The following is a 19,063-nucleotide window of genomic DNA, read 5'->3' on the forward strand; positions in this document are numbered from 1 at the left end:
CTCTCTCTTCAATACTTTTTCAATTTTTTAGGGTTTTTTTTGTTTGTTTTGTTGTTTTTGGTTTTTTTTTGTGTGGGTTTTTTTTTGGGGGGGGGGGTGTGTTTTGTTTCTTTAGCAAAACAACAAGAGATGAAAGGAAGACAACCAAATCCTGGTTTAGTTAAAGAATTTGACTTCTCCTACCAACAAGAGAAATCATGTCTGGATAGGAACATTAGGAATTGGGCTGCTTTCTGGTTAAAAAGAGGGGGAAAAAGCCACTGGGTAACATCCTGAACTACTTAGTGGCATACAATGTGAGCAAAGAATCAGGAGGCTCATTGTGTAAGCTGGGAAGCTGAAACATCAGACTACAGCAAGACACCTCAACATTGGTCTTCATCAGTGAAGATGAGAGTAGACCGTGCATGTTAGCAGAAAGCTGCCTCTGCCCTGCAGCTTCTCAGAGTGGTCATTACAGCCTTGACCATGGCCAAAACATCCACAACTATCAGTGAGCCATTTGCTGCTGTCAGCCCTTGCTTTAACCACCAAATAAATGCAGCACTGAGATGGAGCCACCTTTTTTTCCCATCCACAGGCATTCCTCAGTGCCAGCATCTTGCACTGAAATTTCTTGAAGGTTTTTGCTTGTGCGAAACTGTTAATAGCATTTCATTTGGTATCAAAGCTTTGATCTCCCCACTTAAATACCACATTAATGCAGAGCTCCCCTGGGTGGATGAGTTCACAGTATTAGTTAACCTCTTCTGCTGGAAGTATCAAATATGATTTAGAAATAATTCTGTGCATTGTGACAGAAACAAAAACTCATCCTTAATTAAAAGTATAAATAAAAGGAATTTCTATTCTTAGACGAACTCAAATTCAGACAGCAGCTTTGTGCTGCTTTTTCACTGCATTAAAGGAAAATTCAAATTCTGCATGCTCAGCCTACAAGAATAACTTCTGGTCAGAAAGCAGGGCATTTTCCTGAATACCATAAGGCACCTGTGAGCAATAAGCTAGCAAAATCCTCAAAACATTTAGATTTTGATCCTTCTTTTGGGAATAGAAACTGAGCTGCAGATTTTGGGAACACCCAAGTTTCATTACCTCTCTCAACTTGTAAATGTTTTAGTACTATTTAAAACCCCTTTAAGGTGCTGTTGATTTGATCCACAAAGGGATCAAGCTCAAATTTTGCAAGGAGTCTCTCAGTCACTACCCACAGATTTCTGACTTCTTACTGAGAAGGTGCTTGTGGGTGCCTGACCAGATAAATGCTGATGGGGCAGAGCTGTCTGCAGCCTGAGCTTTCCACCTCTCTCTTCCCAGTAGCTGTTGGGTGTTCTCAAGCACAAAAACAGGTTTATGGGGACTTTACCAAACCAGTGCCAGAAGCCTGCTTTTTGTTGCCAGTAGCAGTCACTTCATTGCAGGATCAAGCCTGCACTTCTTGGTGGGAGAGGTTGTTTATCTAATTACATTTTTGTGTTGTATTTCCAGGCTCTGACCTGTAACCAGTCAACTGAGTGCTGCAATCACTTAACACCTGTGCTCATCTTTCTGCCCCTGTGGTTCCTGCCAGCCTGGTCCTGGGCAGGACCAAGGCTGCTGTGGAGGCTACAGCATCAATCCTGCAATCCTTCACTCTGTGCATAGGCTGAAAGAGCCCAGAGCCCACATCCTCTTGTTTTGGATGACTTCTGCAGGTGCTGGATCATTGTATGAAAGCAAGAGCATCACCATTAGCGCATCCAGCACTGTCCTACCACCATGCTGCTAAGGTGGACTGAACTCAAGTCAATTCCCCTACCGATGTTCCCTTATAATCTCTAGGGAAAAACAAACCCCTGTTTAGAGTGGACAGGGCTGCCACCTGGAGGCACCCCAGTTTTCCTACATAGTCAGTGGAAAGAGGGAAGCGTCTGTGAGAGGTGACTGCAGCTCCAGAGATGTCTGACTGCTCCCGAGGGACATTTATGCAGCCACGTTTTGCAGCTGGGAGACGTCCATTTTGGCACCGCAGTTAAGCAGAGGCTCTGTGCTAGAGGCCTCTCTGGGGTTAAGGATTTAATAAAGAAGCACAGTGGTTATTTGCTTCTAAACTCAGCCACAGCACTCTCAGGGGTTTTCTCTCCAAGGCCCATGTTCAGGCAGGACCCAAACTCCCACCTCCCCTTTGACGTAAAACATAAATAAACATGGCCCTAAAGCACTTCCATCTTCCCCAGTTACCTCAGACATCTCACAACCCCCTCAGCCCTCCCTGATTCTCTCTGGTCAGTACCAGACTGTTTTCTTTACCAACAGGAGCCTTGCAGACGCAGTGCCAGGTTCCCAGAGGATGAGCAGGAACTCACAGGGTTGCGACAGGGCTTGTGGCACCCGATGCTGCGTCAGAGCCTGTGCCAGCCAACGTCAGGCGGTTTGAGCAAGAGGAAACAGCTTCAAAGACATCAAACTTCTGCAGATCTCTTGAGAAGTCAGGGGCAAGGAAGAAACGAAAATGCAACCAAGTACCCAGAAATGTGCCCTGTCAGTATATAGTCACCTTCAGCCCACTCCCCCTCTCCTGCCCAGGCTGGGGAATGAGTAGTTTTGCCTTGCCCAGAGCAGTTTTTTGGGGGTGTTTTTTTTTTTTTGTTGTTTTTTGGTTGTTTTTTTGGGGGGTGGTGGTGGTGGCGGGTTGTTGTTGTTGTTTTTTGTATGACACTCTGGGCAGCAAAACAGCCGAGCAAGGAGGTGGAAGGGAGTTGTGGTAGTGCTTGCTGCTCCTGCCATCTCACCTGGTGTGCTGGCCAAGGTGTTTTCTCCACCTTTGTGACCACAGCTGTGTCCTGGCCCTTTGGCAACACCTGGAAGTGCAGTTCAGCAGCAGTAAAGAAGGGGGAAGCAAAGGAAGGAACCTCCCAGGAAAACACAGGAGGTCTGTGACAGGAATGAGAAACCCTTCAAACATTCATGTCCCACTAGAAAGTCACCATCAGTCACTCTGCCTTTCCGGGGCATCGCTGGGAGATGTACCTGAGCAGCTGCCTCCAGCAAAGGCTGTTCTCAGAGAAATGCAGCTCTGAGGGGTTTTCTTTTTCCTAAATAACTGATGTAGGGAAAAGGCCAGTGTGACTGTGGGAGTTCTAGGGTCCATGCAAACATCACCATTTTGGCATCCATTTTTGTTTCATGTGCAATATGGGGAGGTTAGAGCCTGATACTGTCGCACATTTTGGGCTGTGCCTTACCCCACGGGTGACATTTTGGGCACTGTCTATAAGGAGATGCTTCAAATGAGCAGAGGTGCAGCAAGCCATCATCTGGCAAGCAAATGAGTGGCCACTTCTTTGCCTAAAAAGAAGATTTATTCCTCTACCCCCAAAATATCGATGAGTACACGGTTTTCCTCAAACCTCACAGTTAGCCTGACTCCACAGGGACCCATTCCCAGAGGAAAGGCTGTTTTACCCCATCTCTTCCTAAAGCCCTCCCTGCAGGAGGCCTGGGGTAGACCCCTATTATATTAGCAAAAACAAAGAAAAACCAAACCAACCAACCAAAAACCCACAAAAACAAAATAAAACAAGAAAAACCCAAACCCAAACAAAAAAGGCCTTTATTCAAACCTGTTTCTTTTTCATTTTCCAATATATATTATTAAAGACATGAATTTATAGGCAGACATCAAGTGAATTTACTAAACTGGTTAGGGTCTCAAATCTCTTTTGTTTGCCTTACCCAGAGAAAATCTTACCTTTTGTTGCCCCCGCCCCTTGCCTTACTCCTAATTTTCTGTTGGCTCTGGTTTCTCAAACCATGTGAAATTTTTCTCTCCCTCCCAGGCTAGGTGTCTTCAGTTATCCAAGGCTTCTGCTTCTTGTGCTCTGTGCTTTCATGCTGAAAAATTAATGTGGTAATCAAGAGCTGAATTCAAACCAATGAAAATTGTGGGGCAGTTAAGGACTCCAAACCCAAATCTTATTTGAACATTCACCCCCACATCTCCTCCCACAGAAGCAAAGACCTTCTCAGACAAAATTGCTTGACATTTCCAATTTGTACCTCATCTGAGGAGAGTCAGGGAAGGAGTCAGTCTGACACTGGGGAACTTCAGCTGAAGTGGAGGACAACAAACCACAAGGTCTAACAGCCTCCCCCATCTCAGTCTCAGGTCAAGGTGCCAGCATTCCCCACTCCCTTGAAAGGAAAGGTAGGACTGTACTGCACCACCACAGAGCATCCACACAGCCAACAGCAGAGTAAAGTGCTGCCAGCAGGATTTTACCCCCTTATGTTCACAGACTGTCAATGTACAAAACTAATTTTCTCCAGTTTGTTTGAAAACATTCAGTGCCTTTTGTTTTATTTTTTTTTAATTATTATTTATTGTAATTTGTGGCTTGCTCCTCACAGCTCAGCTCCAGCATCTCCCTGGGCCTGGATGCTCTCCCATCACTGACACTGTCTTTGCAGTTGGGTCTTTGTGCTGAAGGAAAGGCAGTTTTAAATTCCCTTTCTACCTCTCTGAAGATGGAAGATTGTGGAGGTATAAAAACACTCAGGGATTTGAAAAGCAAGTATCAAAAGAAACCTTATTCTGAAATATGTTTACTGAGTCCTTCTTTTAAAAGGAATGAAGATTTTTCTGTCCCATAAGGGCTTTCATTCAGCACAGACTGGCAGCACATTTCCAAGGGGAAAACAGAACATAAATGGCAAAATAAATAATATTTCTCCATCCAAAATAGGCCAAAGATAAGAAAGTTATCCTTCATCTCATCCATGCAGTAAAGGTGGGTGGCCAACCAGTACAGTCCAGTATGTTCAAGGGACAGTTGTGTCATTTAACTTGGCTGATCTGGAGGTTCAGTCATTCCTCAGCAAATGCAGTCACTTCCATAAATTAAAAAAAAAAAAAATCAAGTATCAAATAAAAGTTGTCAATTTATTTCTGGAATGATGTAATACTGCCAGAACAACTGCACAGGCTTCTGTCAAGCAGCAATTCCTTCATCCTTTCAATGCTCTTTGGGGTCCCTGGGGTGATAGGGTCACATCAGGGCAGAGCCTTGGGACAAAAACCCTACTGTTATTCAAACACACTGTCTGGAATGGGGTTTTTAAGAGGCAGTTTCCCACCATTTTTAGCTTAGTCATATCCACAGGTGTTAGGAAACTATGTGAAACTGTCCTCCAAAGGTTGCTGCCAGCGTAGGCCATGCTCAGAGCCCTCACTGCAGACATCCCTCTCCATTGCCTTGCAGAGGGTGAGCTCCCTGCTCTTGGTTTTGATAAGCAGGAGGAAGAGGGGATGCTGTCCCTGACATGAGCTGGGAGATGTGCCTGAGAAAGGGCAGCTGCATTGGCCTTCAAAGAATTACTCTGTTTTTAAATAACACATCAAGATATTTTTTTTTTCATCTCTGTTCCCATCTTCACAAGAAATCCCAGTGTAATTTCCATGCTAATCAGATGAAAGCTTGCAGAATATATTTCCTTCAAGATGTAGGGGAATGCATTAACTCCACGTGACCTGTGACTGTCAGTGACACACGCTGTTTAAATCCACACAAACGAAAACCTGGCCCATGCCACAGGCAAATACTTGGCTTTTCCCATGCTGCTCACATGGAGCTGGAAATGTTCGATGAGTGAAGTCTTAGTGATGCATTTCAGCAATAATTCATGCACCATACATAATTTAGGACCTCACTGCAGTCCCCTGTAACACGTGCTGTACAGTGTGTACACACAGGGCCAGACCAGCTTTAAGGAGGCTCCAGGCAGAATCCACAGCAAGAAGTAGTTTGATCCATCTCCAATTTACACCTGCCAGATCATGAAGGGAGCTAATTGGATTAAAATATTGTAATTATAATTTCATTTACATGCAGTAAAACCTTAGGGAAACATTTTAAATGGCAGAAAAATTGAGGATGCAGTCTCTGAAGTCTGCTTCTTAAAAGCCTAATGCTCTCTTGCTCCCTCATTGCCTGAGACTAGACTTTTATTCCCAGGAAAAGGTGAGTTTGATGAGCTGCTGGTGCAGTGCACAGACCACAAAACACTGCTTGGTTTGATCATGGTCATATTTGCCAAGGCTATTTGGATGCTCTTGATATCACCAGTCCACTGGAACTGTGCCCAACCCTCCCTGCTGTCCTAACTCAGGAAAAATCAGCTTTAAAACACCATAAACACACATCCAGTTTCAGGGGTGACCATGAGTCCAAAGGAGGAGTGGAAAGACCCTTCCTTAGGCTATAGCAGCAGCTCCCATTTCTTCTCCACAGGGAGACAGTCCTGTGTTTTGGAGCCACAAAGCTGTCCCTGGGGGTTGGGGGGGAAGGGAAGCAGTTTTATCCAAGAGAGGGTTAAACTAGGAGCAGCACCTGGCCCCACAGACCTGCCTCACAAGTGGGACATGTGTCCCCAGATAGGGCTGGAAAACCTTCTGGCACATCTCCCAGGAGGGCATTGAGCAGGTCCATGGCAGCCCAGCTCTGCTCTGCCCTGCAGGGAGCAGGGATGAAATGCTGAACCTGTGCTGGTGGTGTCACCAAAGAGCAGGGAGAGTACACACACATGGTGCCACAGAGTTCCAGAGCCTAATGAAACAGAGCACGAGAAAGGCCAAAAAGAACTCAAACCCCTGTCTTCTCACACCTAGTGGGTGCTCTTTAGGGGACATAATTGTGTAGGGCAGTAGATTTGCTTGGCAGATTTACGAGGCAGAGCTGGGCTTTCCCCACTCCGGCAGCTGAATACCTCAGCCTGGATCAGGTGTGAAGCCACTGTCATCTGGTTGCTCAACAGAGAGTTTGGTGTCAGAGTAAGCCTGATTAACTTCTGTATTTCTTCTGTGACAGGGATGCAGGAGTCACAGCCGTGATGAGAAATAACATACCACGTTACAAAGCTTTTGTTCTCATGATCACCTCAGGGTCTGCCCTATCTCCCATGGAGCTGACCTGGAGCTACTGGTCGAGAGCAACTTCAAGCATCACTGAGCAGCCAGGCCTATGCATGTAGAACTTGATGTGCTCATCAAGAGCAGAAAGATGACAACAGGAGAACAAATATTACACTGATGAAGGAAAAAAAAGGAAGGAAACTCCCTTTTAGGGAGTGTATTAACCCTTTAGATGAGGACAAAAGGCTTTGAGAAGTCTAGTCTGTAATTGAGGCCCTGTTCATGCCAGCAATGAAGCATGGGAGCACATGAGGGCAACTTTAGTAGCAGCCTCAGCACCTTGCTGTTGGCAGCCTGGAGCCAACCATGGACACACTTACCTGGTCTCAAGGTTGTGGTTTCTTTTTTGGTACAGTCTACTCGATACACAATACATGGATCTGATTTTCAAAGGGCAAGCACCCCACCCAGTCTGGAAACTGGAGACTTTGTAAGATGTGTCCCATTAGACAGGCAAAAATCAATGCCTGCTCAGTCATTAGTCGTTCTGGAAACCTCCGCCTTGGTGAGTCAGCCTGGCAAGCTGCAAGGGAATCCAGTTTCGGGAATATTTCCTTTTTCTGCCACCCCAAAGTTTCCAACCTGAGCTGCACAGGCAGGAGACAACCTCCCTGAGAAACTACCCGGCTGGGAACATGGCATGAAACCCATTTCTGGTCTCACCAAGTAATATCTAATACCTATAAATATATTTATCTGATAAGTATCCCTCTCTCCAGAAACAGAGCAAACAAGCAAATCTCACCAAAGCAAATTATTGGATGACCTTCTGTTAAATGCACAAGCCCAGGGGAAAAAATAAAAGTCTGAAAAGTAGAATTTGTTGCTACCTTTTTTTGGCTGAGATACCACCAAGAAGAGCAGCACCAAAGGTAGTTGTTCAAAAAACACAGCAAACACAGCTGGATCAGAAACAGCACTGCCATTCATGCAATGGTTCTTCGAAGCTCTAAGTCAACCATGACAGCTCTAGCCTGGAATTCTGGTCTCCACCAGGCCACCCCAGAAAATCATCATGTCTGCCCATTTCCAACAGGCACAGCCTGCTATGGGCCACAACAGAGAGTTAATCAGCGTAGTTCTTGTTACTAGAACAGCCACAACTGCTGTGGGTGCATGTGATACATAAAGGCACCTTTAGCTGCTCGCTGTTGAATTTCCTAACCTTAGCTGGACACCATGGGAGAGCCCTTCCAGGTTTAAGCCACCAACACACTTCTGAATGCAGTCACTGCATCCTCCCAGGGCTTGGGCATTTTACATCCCCAGTCAACAGGCTTTTGCCAATCCTGTATCTGACTTGTGCTAGGAATGTATGTTTGGTCTTTCAGGTCTCCACACTGGAACAGTGGTGATATCAAACTGACTTTGCTACAAAAAATAAAGCAGGTCAATGGAAATAAAACTTTTCATCATCTAGCTAACTTGGCAATGAAACTTTCCCACCTCCTCTCCTTGGAAAGTACCAAGATTCTCAGCAGACTGCTTCCCCAGCCAGATGCATTTATATGGTCACCCATGAAATGTGCCCTCTTCTTGTGATGGGACAGGAAAAGGACATTATTTAGCATAGGAAGGAAAACATGCCAGCTAGAACAAGACTTAACTTCTGCCTAGGGGTGCCCAACTCCGAGCTGCATCAGATTCCTGCTGTTTCCAAGGGGAGAACTTGTAGGAGAATGAAACAGGGACATAGATGGCCCAGTCTGGTCCTCTGTGCTTTGGAAAGGACACTCACATGATGGGAAAGCTGCTGTCTGCCACCCCACAGAGGAGTTTTGCTTGTGGTGTGAACTGTCTGCCTGAGCGCTGTGGAACGGATTGCTCAAGGTTAAATTGGATTAAACTATTACAGCTCCACTTTCCCACGTGTGGTTTAAATTTAAACTCTATAAATTTCATGGTGAGTTATTAAAACCTTCTTGGCAAGGAGAACTCATCTCATAGAAAAAAAAATTCTCCAAGTTTGCAAACCCACAGGGAGGCTTTAAGTTAACAGTGAGATTTCCAAGTGGAGGGGAAGGAAGAGCTGAGGCATTTAATCAGTGGCTGCAGGAGCCCTGCAGGGCAGCCTGGCCCCACTCTGCCATGTCAGCTGCTCACCAGGTTTTCATGGTCAGCACCTTGGTCCCACGTGCCGTGCCCAGCAGCACAGATGCTTCTGAGCAGAAGCTGAGCCCTGTGCCGTATGGCACGCTCAGAAACAGCAGGACGTTCTGGGCTGGATGCATGGAAATTTTTGTAAATACTTGTCAGCATAAATTAACAAACAAGCCTTGGGAGGTCTTGAAATGTCATTCTTCCAAGAAGTTTCATCCTGCCTGTTTCTCCTGGTATCACCCAGCCATGAAGTGATCTTTTCATGGGGTGGGTGTAAAATGTCATGCTGAGTTTCAGTAGAAGCTACACAAAGATGATCACAGGTATCACACACAGGAACGGCCAATTCTGCAGGGCCACTGCTCCTCCCTGGGCTGAGGATGTCCTCCAAGAGGAATCTCTTGCCCTATTGCTCCCCAAACCTATGGACCAAAAACCATGGGGCAGACCCCTGACAAGTGCAGGAAGAGAAACAAGTGGGAAACTGTAAGGAAAAACAGCCCTAGACCAATGATTTGTGACAGAGCAGCAGAAAAGCAGAGCTCCTTCCTGCTTCCCACCCCAGGATAGGACATTAAACAGAGCCTTGGCAACGACAGTACAGCAGACACGCTCTTGCACTCTCCAGACTCTAAATCAGGGGACTAAACCGCAAATCATTCGGAGCTGGTTTCTGTTCTCAGCTGTCACAGCACTGCAAGAGCAACACCAGCCAAGGCTGTTCTGCTCCACACACTTCCGAAACTTGCCTTGGATGTGCTGCTGTAAATGTTCACAAGCCGCTCTGGTCCTTCCAGTGGCTGAGTGGATTTTTCAGCCTGAAGTCTCCAGCAGACTCCCACACCAGCAGGAGGTGGGCAGGGTGGTAATCTCAGAGACGGTGAACTGCAAAGCTCCTGCCCTCGCCCGTACAGAGCCAGCAAAGGGATGAGGCAGCCACACACAGGGCTGGCTCTGGGCACAGCCAGGCCATGAAACTGAAGAACACTGCTTTGGGCACCCAGTCTTGCCTGAACAGCCCCAACAGCCCATTTCCATTTCTAGATGTCTTGAGAACAGGAAAACACTTAAATGGCCTCTCACATCCAGCTGCAATTACAAGGGGATCCGGAGGCCTGGCTACTTAAGGGGCTTGCTGGCATTTCCATCTTAATTGGCAAACACCACTGGAAGAGCGGCTGGTGGTGAGTGCCTGGGCTGAAGGGCTTTGAGGGGACCCAAGCGAGGGATGAGCTCTGTCAGCACTGGCAGCCCGGCGTTGAGCCGGCTGGGCTTTAGGTTTGTTTGTTTGTTTGTTTGTTAAAGTGGGGCTGGCGATTAACGGGGCCGCAGCGTTCCGGGACCGTGGCCCCGTGAGGCCCCCGGGCCCGCAGGCCGCGCTGCCCGGCCCGCAGTGCGCCCGGCGGCCGCACGGGGGCACACCGAGACTGCGCCGCGCCCGCCGCCCCGGCCCGCAGGCCCGGCCAGCGCCGCTCCGGGGACAAGCCATCCGCTCCGGGGACTCACCATCCGCTCCGGGAGCCGTGCCTGGCTCAGGGGACAAGCGCCGCTGCCTTCTGTCCAGAGGGCTTGGGCATGAACACACGAATTGCTGCTCTTGCCCCAGCCGGGAAAGCTGCTCGCTCCCTGCGAGGCTCGGCGGCTTCACGCTGCAGATCGCGGTCTCCTGTGGGCTCACGGAGCATTGAAAATCTTATTTCTCACTTCAGGCAGGAGCACTGCGGCCTCCCTCGGTGCCATCCCGGGGGATCGGAGGCTCCGAGGCGCTGGTGCCAGACCCCAACACCAGGTGCCAGCTGCCAGCACCCGCTGGGGACAGGGGCCCCGGAGGACAGCGTGATCCCTGCCACTGTGCCAGCACTCGAACCGCTTACATTTGACCCAGATACTGTGCTCTAGGCTGGCTTTAACGCTCCTGCGTGACAGCAGAGCAGAGGACGGAAGGACTCGGTACTCACCCCTCCAAACGCAGTCGGCTTCCACGCACCTCAAGCACTTGACCTAAAAGTCTAATGACTCGGCACAGCCAGAGCCCGGTGCTGTGACAGCAGGTAGAGCAGCCTGGCTTGTGACAGAGCTGCCCACTCCCTGTCCCGCGCGGCTGGGACATTGAAGGTGGAAAAAATGTTATTTAGCAAGAAGAACTGGAAAGAACAGCTTTGCTGCATTTTAAATATGAGATGTTTGTTTTGGTGGAAGGTGACTTTAGGATGCTAGGATGGGCCTTAAAAGTCCCAGTGAAGAATAATAACACAGCCTTGTAGCTGCTGGATGCAAGGGATGTCATGCAGGAGCAGCAGTTCATGCTCCATCAGAGCAGGGGGACAGGGGACTATCGGTGACGGCGGGAAAGAAGGGAAATGTTTCCGCACGTGGCAGACTTGGAAGGGCTTGTGCAGATCAGTGACGGCAGAGCAGAGCCTCCGCACAGCCGAAACAGCCGGGGACAGCGAGGGGCCGCGGCGGGAATGTCCCAGCTCGGCAGGGATGCGCTGGCTGGGCAGCAGCACAGCCTCCCGGTCCCGCGGGTGCGGGGCCAGCCGGGCGCCGCGCTGGGCCGGGAGGAGCGCACGCCGGCACCGCTGCTGCGGCCAACCGCTGCGCACAACATTTAGCGCAGAGGGCTGGTGAAACAGGCAGATAAAATACGTGTTTGGAAAGAGCAAAACAATCAACAAGGGAGCTGGGAAAGCTGAGCGGCCAGGGATTCGGGTGATGGCTTGGATGTGCTTACGAAGACCAGGATCCGTGGGGCAAACCTCTAGATATTTCCCTGAGCAGCTGGGCAGACAGCCATTGCCTAGTGCAATTAACTGCTTCATTACCACCTAAGCAAAACAAACCCATCAATCTCTGCCACATTTACCAAAAGGAGAGACTGATACCAAGATATAAACACTGTGCTGCAAACTGCATGCATGGCCCACAGCCCCCAGCCTGACACTGACTCCACTGCCCACAGTGCCTGGAAGCAGATTTTAGATACCCCACACTATTTCAGGTGTGCTGACACACACCAGTGAGCCAGCACTCAGCACCCTCATGAGCTGAGCTGCCCCACAGTGGTACAAGCACCTGCTGCGATGGAGCTGTAAGCCCGTGTGGGAGTAATGGACGTGAGAGCAGAGTTTAGCCTTTTAAGGTCCACCTTAAGGTGCCTGTGCTTGATGCATCCAGCAGGTCAGAGACTGCTTCTAGACAAGAGCAGACTGGCAAAGGGAAAGGGAACCTACAGGGTACTGATCACTTTCAAAGGATCAGGAGAAGATATCATTTTCAAGCTGAAGCCCAGAGCCACCCCAGGCTCAGAGCCATCCTCAGTTTACACAGCACAACGCCCTTCTTTACAACAGCTTAGACATTTCCTACACGCTCTCTTCTTCCCACCAGACACATCTCTAAATAAGGCTCCAGGTGACAGGCAGGGAGCAAAAGGTCCCCTGGCATGCAGGAGGAACAGGGATGACTGACTCTGAGATCCAAGGTTAAGCTTCAAAGGACCACTAAAACATCAGGGTCTGGAGACTTCAGCATCTCTAAAACCCTTGGTCTACTGAGAAGATTAAGGTCTGAGTACAGTAAAAAGACCTGCACTTACCTCTGTGATGAGAGACAAGTGATTTATGAAAGGGATTATTCATGGATGCTTGAGATAGCAGGACAGGATGAGCTGATGTTCCTGAGTATTTTAATAAGCTCTTCTGTAGGATGGAGATAACATACCTACAGCAGTGTGAGAACACAGTAACCAATGCTGGTACTGTGGTTGGCAGGAGAAGATCAGGAGCACTGTGCATTGTACAAGGTTAAACTGAGGAAGGAGTTACTATACAAAATCCTACAGACTCTACTGTGGCACAGTGTTGCAACATCTCTGCTGTGGGGAGGCCCAAACAAATGCTCACAACAGCTCCTTCATGCTGAGCATCTCTGAAGGGATGGACTGGGACAGGGGCTCAGCAGAAGTGGTGAGTGGGCAGAAGCCCCTTCTCATGCTCAGACAGAAGAAAGACATGAAAGACATGGCTCCCCACTCCAGTCCTTCACAGCTGGGTGAGCATATGAATAAGTCTCTGTTGTGTAAATAAAAGTTTTCTTCCATCTTCTGTTGTACCTTAGTGTAAGGTCTGTGCAGGGCTGGCCACTGTGGTTCCATGCCTGGTTCCTCAGGCAAACCTGCTGTTCCGTGTCCAGTATTTGTGAAGGAAAACAAAGCAGAAGGATCATTTCTTCTCTAGCTACAGGCAGGGCGTGAGGAAGCAGCGATTCTACACAGCCATGCTCACCTCCCACACGTGGCACATTGATGGTACCCAGAGCCCAGCCTGGCCTGTGCAGGAGCGATGTGTTAGCATGACACCAGTATTAATGAGCACTGCAGGAAGTCACAGCCAGCTCACAAGGACAGGAGAACTGTTCTTGGCGAACTGGGAAGTGATTGCTGTAGCTGATTAGGAACTGCACACAGGGAGATTGATGTGGTCAGGGATTTCCCTTCCCTTCCTTTAGATATTGGGCTCCTAAATGGGAGCATATTCCCCCCTGTGTCTCTCTTCCTTGTGTTTGATCTATTACCTTTCTTTTCCTGCTGCTTCTAACAGCCCAATGCCAGTGTGACTCCAGCCCTGGTGCAGGATTAGCTCTGGGGTGAAACAGGAAGATGGAGAGCACTGGGTGGCTTTGCCTGTGCTGCTGCATCCCTCCTGCACATCAGCCCACAGAGTCTTGGTAACTTCCTGGACCAATTTATAAACTGAGGCCACCAGGACCCTGATCTCTGTCACAGGACAGCCCCACTGAGTGCTTATTTCTGCCTTAGTCCCAGCATGGGTGGCCACACCACTGTGCCTGTAAGAAACACCTGATGTTGTTTGTTAAAAATGCTTGTGCTCATAGGTATAGAATTCACAACAATCAGCTCAGTGTTCAACAGCTGGTTATGCACAGGAGATTTAACCTCTTCTTTCTCACCTGTGTTTGTTCTAGTTGACTCAGCTTCTGGCCACTGGTTCCCATTAGACCCCTGCCATGAGGAGCCCAGCCTCCCAGACCTGCGCACCCAGTGTAGGCATTTACTGATGGTGTCTGCAACCCTCTTTGATACATTCAATAGATTGCAACTCTGTGGGCTTTTCCCTCACAGCAAAACACACCAGGAACATTTCTAGCAGGACTCTTGCTCAGCACCTTCCCCCATTCAGTTCCATCCTCCTTTGTGCCAGGTGCTTTATCCATTTTATAAATACCACAAATAAATGCAACGCTGCAGAGGCTGACGGAGCTGAACACCAGCAGCACAAAAGCACAGAGCAGCCAAGAAGATAGGATTTGGCAGGAACAGGCTTCCTCTGGCAGCTAATGCTGTGACAACATCTAAACCTTGGGAAGGCACTGGAAAGGCTCCAGGAGCAGCACATGGGGCAGAGGGTTTTATCACATGGTGCTGGTGCTCTCGGCAGCTTCTGAGCTGTTTGTTCTCAGAGGAAGTGCTTTCATAATTGCTTGATTTGGGGTTAATGATTTTTCTGTTTAAAAACAAGCTAATATTAATTCATGATTGGTAGTTATTTGCACTCTGCAATTAGATAACACTATGAGAATTATTTGTTGCATGAATGGGAATTTGAGATTTTCAAGAAGTGAACACCATTTTTTCATTTTTTACTGCAGCATGTAAAAATAGAATCAACAAGCAAAAAGACAACAGCCTCTCTATCCCTTCCACCTGCCAAGAAAGTGTTTCTTCAACACTGGGTGGGAATAGACAAGTAGCACTCCCAATGGGTTTTTCTCCAAGCTCACTGGAAATACCCTTAATGCAGTAGGTAAGACAACATCTTGCATTTCTCTTAGGAGTTGCTTTTAGCAAAACAGCCTGTGTAAAAAACCCTTTGGGCAGTGGCCCTTGGGCTGTCAGCTCCTTGACTTCTTTCTCCCTCCAGCCTGGACAGGTCCCAGGTCCCCAGCTCAGGGCTGCAGCACCTGCGGCCTCTTGCCTGGCGGTGGCAGAGGCTGGCACTTGTGTTGGGTATTTTCAGTAAGCACTCAAGATACCCTTAAGCTTTCACACTTTACACCAGCCTAAATTTTGGATTCTTTACTGCTGCTTTACTTTGGAGTCTTTACTTTTTCTTGTTCCAGTGTAAGTTAAAGTTGCGTGGAGGCAGCATCTGGATGCAAGTCTGCATCCTCAGGTTTTCATGAAGCACCTTTTGAGACAGACACTAGACACAGCCATATTTCAAATGCTCCCTACAGGAAAGAAATATGGAAACATTTTCCCCGAGTCTCAGTTCAGACTCTAACTCCAATATCATTCCTTTTAAGAGAAAAAAGCAAGAGAAAGGGCAGAAAGCAGAATGTGAGGAACAAACGTGACAGAGAAGAACACCTGTCAGGTGTACAGGTGGGCAAGGTTTTCCTGCTTTGTTCTCCGAGCAAGGCTGATGTTCTGTCCTAAAAGAAACTCTAAAAGACAAGGCAATGAGAGGGTATAAAAGAGGTCACTGAATTCATTAGTGGTAGCTTTATATTTTGTTCCAAGACACTTGGACCAAGTTGAATTTTCTGCTTTGAACAGAGGTTCTTTACATGGGAAGTATAGCAATTTCCTTCATTATTTTTTTTTTAATTAAGGAAGAGTTATTTCTAGACAAAGAAGTCACAATCACTGGCTCGAACCTGTAAGTTTTCATCCTCAAAACTTGTAGCTTTCCAGCAGCTACAAGTCCTCCTAGACAAAAGCATGTGGTTCAGAGATGGACACCCAGGACTTTTTGGACTACTTGGGGTTCAGTTTTTACTGCATAATTTTCCAGTATTTGAGAGCATCATGGAGTAGTTTCTTTTAAATATATTTATGAACTTGAAGTGATTATTTTTCTGTTTATATCTTCAATTATTAATCTCCAGCTTTCTGCAGATAAGCCAAAGAAATTGAAATCAATTTAAAAAACCAAAACAACCCGAAACCAGCAGGCTTTACTGTTGCATAATAAACAGAAAAGCTGCTAGTGAAGCAGCAATCACAAATGATCTTGACCAGAAAAAATAATTATCAGGTGCTTCAAAATTTGATCTCAGAGGCTCCCCAAACACAGAGGAAGATGGCATGTTACAGGTCCTTTGGTAATAAACCCAGGATAATCTTACTGTTCTGTACCTACCAGAGAGTGACTTCTCATGACCAAGGATCTGACTGGGACAATCCATGCAGAGCCATTGCCCCAGCCCTGGAATGCTGAGGGACAGATTTCTTCAAATTGTCCAAAAAGACTGAGGCACTTGCACATAATTTTCAGACACACCTCTTAAGAATGATAGATATTTTTAACATGTTTTACAGGACATCAGCAGAGAGGCTACCAAATGCCATTCAGGACTCGTTCTTACCATCATCTTCCACTGTACTGAGAAGCCCATTGGAACCACAGCCTAATTCCAGCTAAAAACCTGAAAGCTGGCCATTGCTGAAATATTATATGGAAAGCAGTCACCTCAAACACCCTCCCTGCTGCTGTTTTATATCATTTTTATTAACTCAGTGAATAAAAAACTCATGGCAGTAACACCAACATTTTATTGCCCTGTGAAGAACTATGTAAAAGTGCAGAAATACATAAATAAGACTTTCTAGAGTAAGACATGAGTTTAAGTGCTTGCTTAAGTGGTGTGAGTGCCTGGCCTGGGGTTATTTTCAGAAAATAAAATCTCTGTATTATGTGAGGTAGTTACAGTTCAGTGCTTGCTGGCTCTGCCATTCCCAGCAGAGTGGTCCCTCACACCCTGGGCTGTGTCACACACCTCATGCTCCTGAGAAAGAGCAGATGGGAGCATCACTCAGCAGCTGGGCACGAGCAGCAGCCCCTCTGCAGTCACTCGTGCCCACAGGCACCTCTCACTGCTCCCCAGGGGTGGGAGGCTGAGAGGGTCCCACTGTTGGCTGCTTTGGACACAGGATTTCCCTTTTGCAGACAAGTTCAGTCAGAGCCCTAACAGGCTGGTGGTTGTTTGCAGAGAAAAACTGAGAAGAAAAATCAGCTTCATACCTTAGAGTGAAACATGAGGGAAAATCGTTCTTTACACTTCAGAACCTTCATGTTTAGTGAAAACAAGAAATGAAATGAGTTCATGAAAGACTAATTGCCCAGTTTGTTTTATGCATGAGCCCCAGCATTCCTAGCACATGCAGTTACAGCTTGTTTTCAAAGAGACCAATTACTTCATTAAAACATCATCTTCACACTTCCAGAGCTGCATTAGCAAGTCTTCTCCTCTTCATCCTTCTGGCCTATTATTTTACCATTTTTTTGTTTAAGAGCAAAGGAAAAAAGAGCCAAATGGCATTATCTATAATTTACTAACAGCTATTAACACCTGAGAATTAGGATCTATCCTTTCTCCACCACAAAGTAAAGGAATACTGCAGAACTTTAAACACCTTGGTGCAAGACCCATGGCATCTCAGGCAGCCAGGAAGGACCTGTGTGGCAGCATGCTACTGCAGGTACAAGGACACCAAGTGGTTTGAAACAAGCCTGTTCCTGGGAACTTGAAGGGTAAGATCAGGAAACAATAAAGATGAAAGCTTCTTGAGTTGTCTTAGTATTTCACTATGGCTAAGATATTCATGGAGGCCACAAAGTAAGTCTAGTTTATACACAGCAGAAACTGAAAGCTGAGTGAGGGGTGAGGTAAAGGGTGAAAGAGGAGAAGGAAAAAGAGCTAAAGAAGTCAAAAGGATGCCTACAGAGATGATTTCTTCCAGACAAGCAGCATAAAGCATAATTCAGTGAAATGTTGTCATTAAAAAATAGAGCTCACAGTAAGCTTTTGACTGCAGCACAAACCTTGGTTACAAATGAAGATATTTGAGCCATCACAGTCCCTCTGACGAAGCAGAAAGCAGGAGTCTCCATGCCTGCATGTGCAGGAGCAGAGTGCTGCAGTCTTGGCACTGGCAGAGAGATGCTATCGGGGGTTGCCACGGAAACCAGCAGCCCCAGCAGCTGTGACTTTGCATGAACTGAGAGTTCAGTGAAGCTCTGAGAGCTGGTTCCTCCAGCTACAGGCAGGACTGTGATAGGGCTGTGTTTGAGGCTTTCCTACAGTCAATCTCCTGCTCCCACAACCCCATCTCCCCACCTGAGTACAGGCACAACCATACACAGGCTGTTTCCCTCCTCCTTCCTTTCAGCTCAGACAACGCACACAAAGGTCACTCCTCACCCATCACTTCCATCCAGGTTGCCTCTCACTGAGATGCTGTGTGACAGCTTTTCAGTCTGTTTGAATGTTCTGGACAGGGATATTCTCTGGAAGCAGAGGTGTGAAGTTCCTTTCACTGCAGAGGAAGCCTTGATATCCACCTGCTTTTACAAACCCAGAGAGAGCTGGAAACGCTGTACGATTTGTACAGACCTTGAAAGGATCACTCCAGAGTTTACAGTAATTACTCTTTTCCCCCTAGAAACAGGCGTGATTCAGAAGGGAACTGCCACAGAGGAGAGTCCAGCACCAGGTGAATTATTGCTGCCTTTGGCAAAGCTGCTCTTACCTTATTATCCTCTTCACTCCCATTGTGATATCCCCAACAGGAAAACCGCTGTGAAACATGTTGTATTCTGGAGAAATCCCCTTTTTGATTAAAAAGTCCCTTTAGGATAAATTTATACTGTTCAGCTATTCATACACACCTGAAGGCAGCATTATTTGCCCATAAACATTATGCATGTTAATTCAAATACAATCTTACATTTGTGTGCAGGTTTCCCATCAAGTTTTCCCATTGTTGCACCACTGAAGCTGAGACCCCAATGTAATGGAGCTGTAGCATGTTTTCTGTTCAGTGAAATGGCATCCCAAGGCATGCAACATTAGGTCCTCTGGAAATGAAAATTAATTCCCATAAAACCTTTAACAGCTGTATCTCATACAGGGGGCAGAACAAAGCAGCACTGGGTATTTATAATAACCCAAGGATAACTGTGCACAGAGATCCAAGGAGCACTGTCT

Source organism: Anomalospiza imberbis, chromosome 4 (assembly GCF_031753505.1).
Source record: "Anomalospiza imberbis isolate Cuckoo-Finch-1a 21T00152 chromosome 4, ASM3175350v1, whole genome shotgun sequence".
In the NCBI taxonomy this organism is placed as follows: domain Eukaryota; kingdom Metazoa; phylum Chordata; class Aves; order Passeriformes; family Viduidae; genus Anomalospiza; species Anomalospiza imberbis.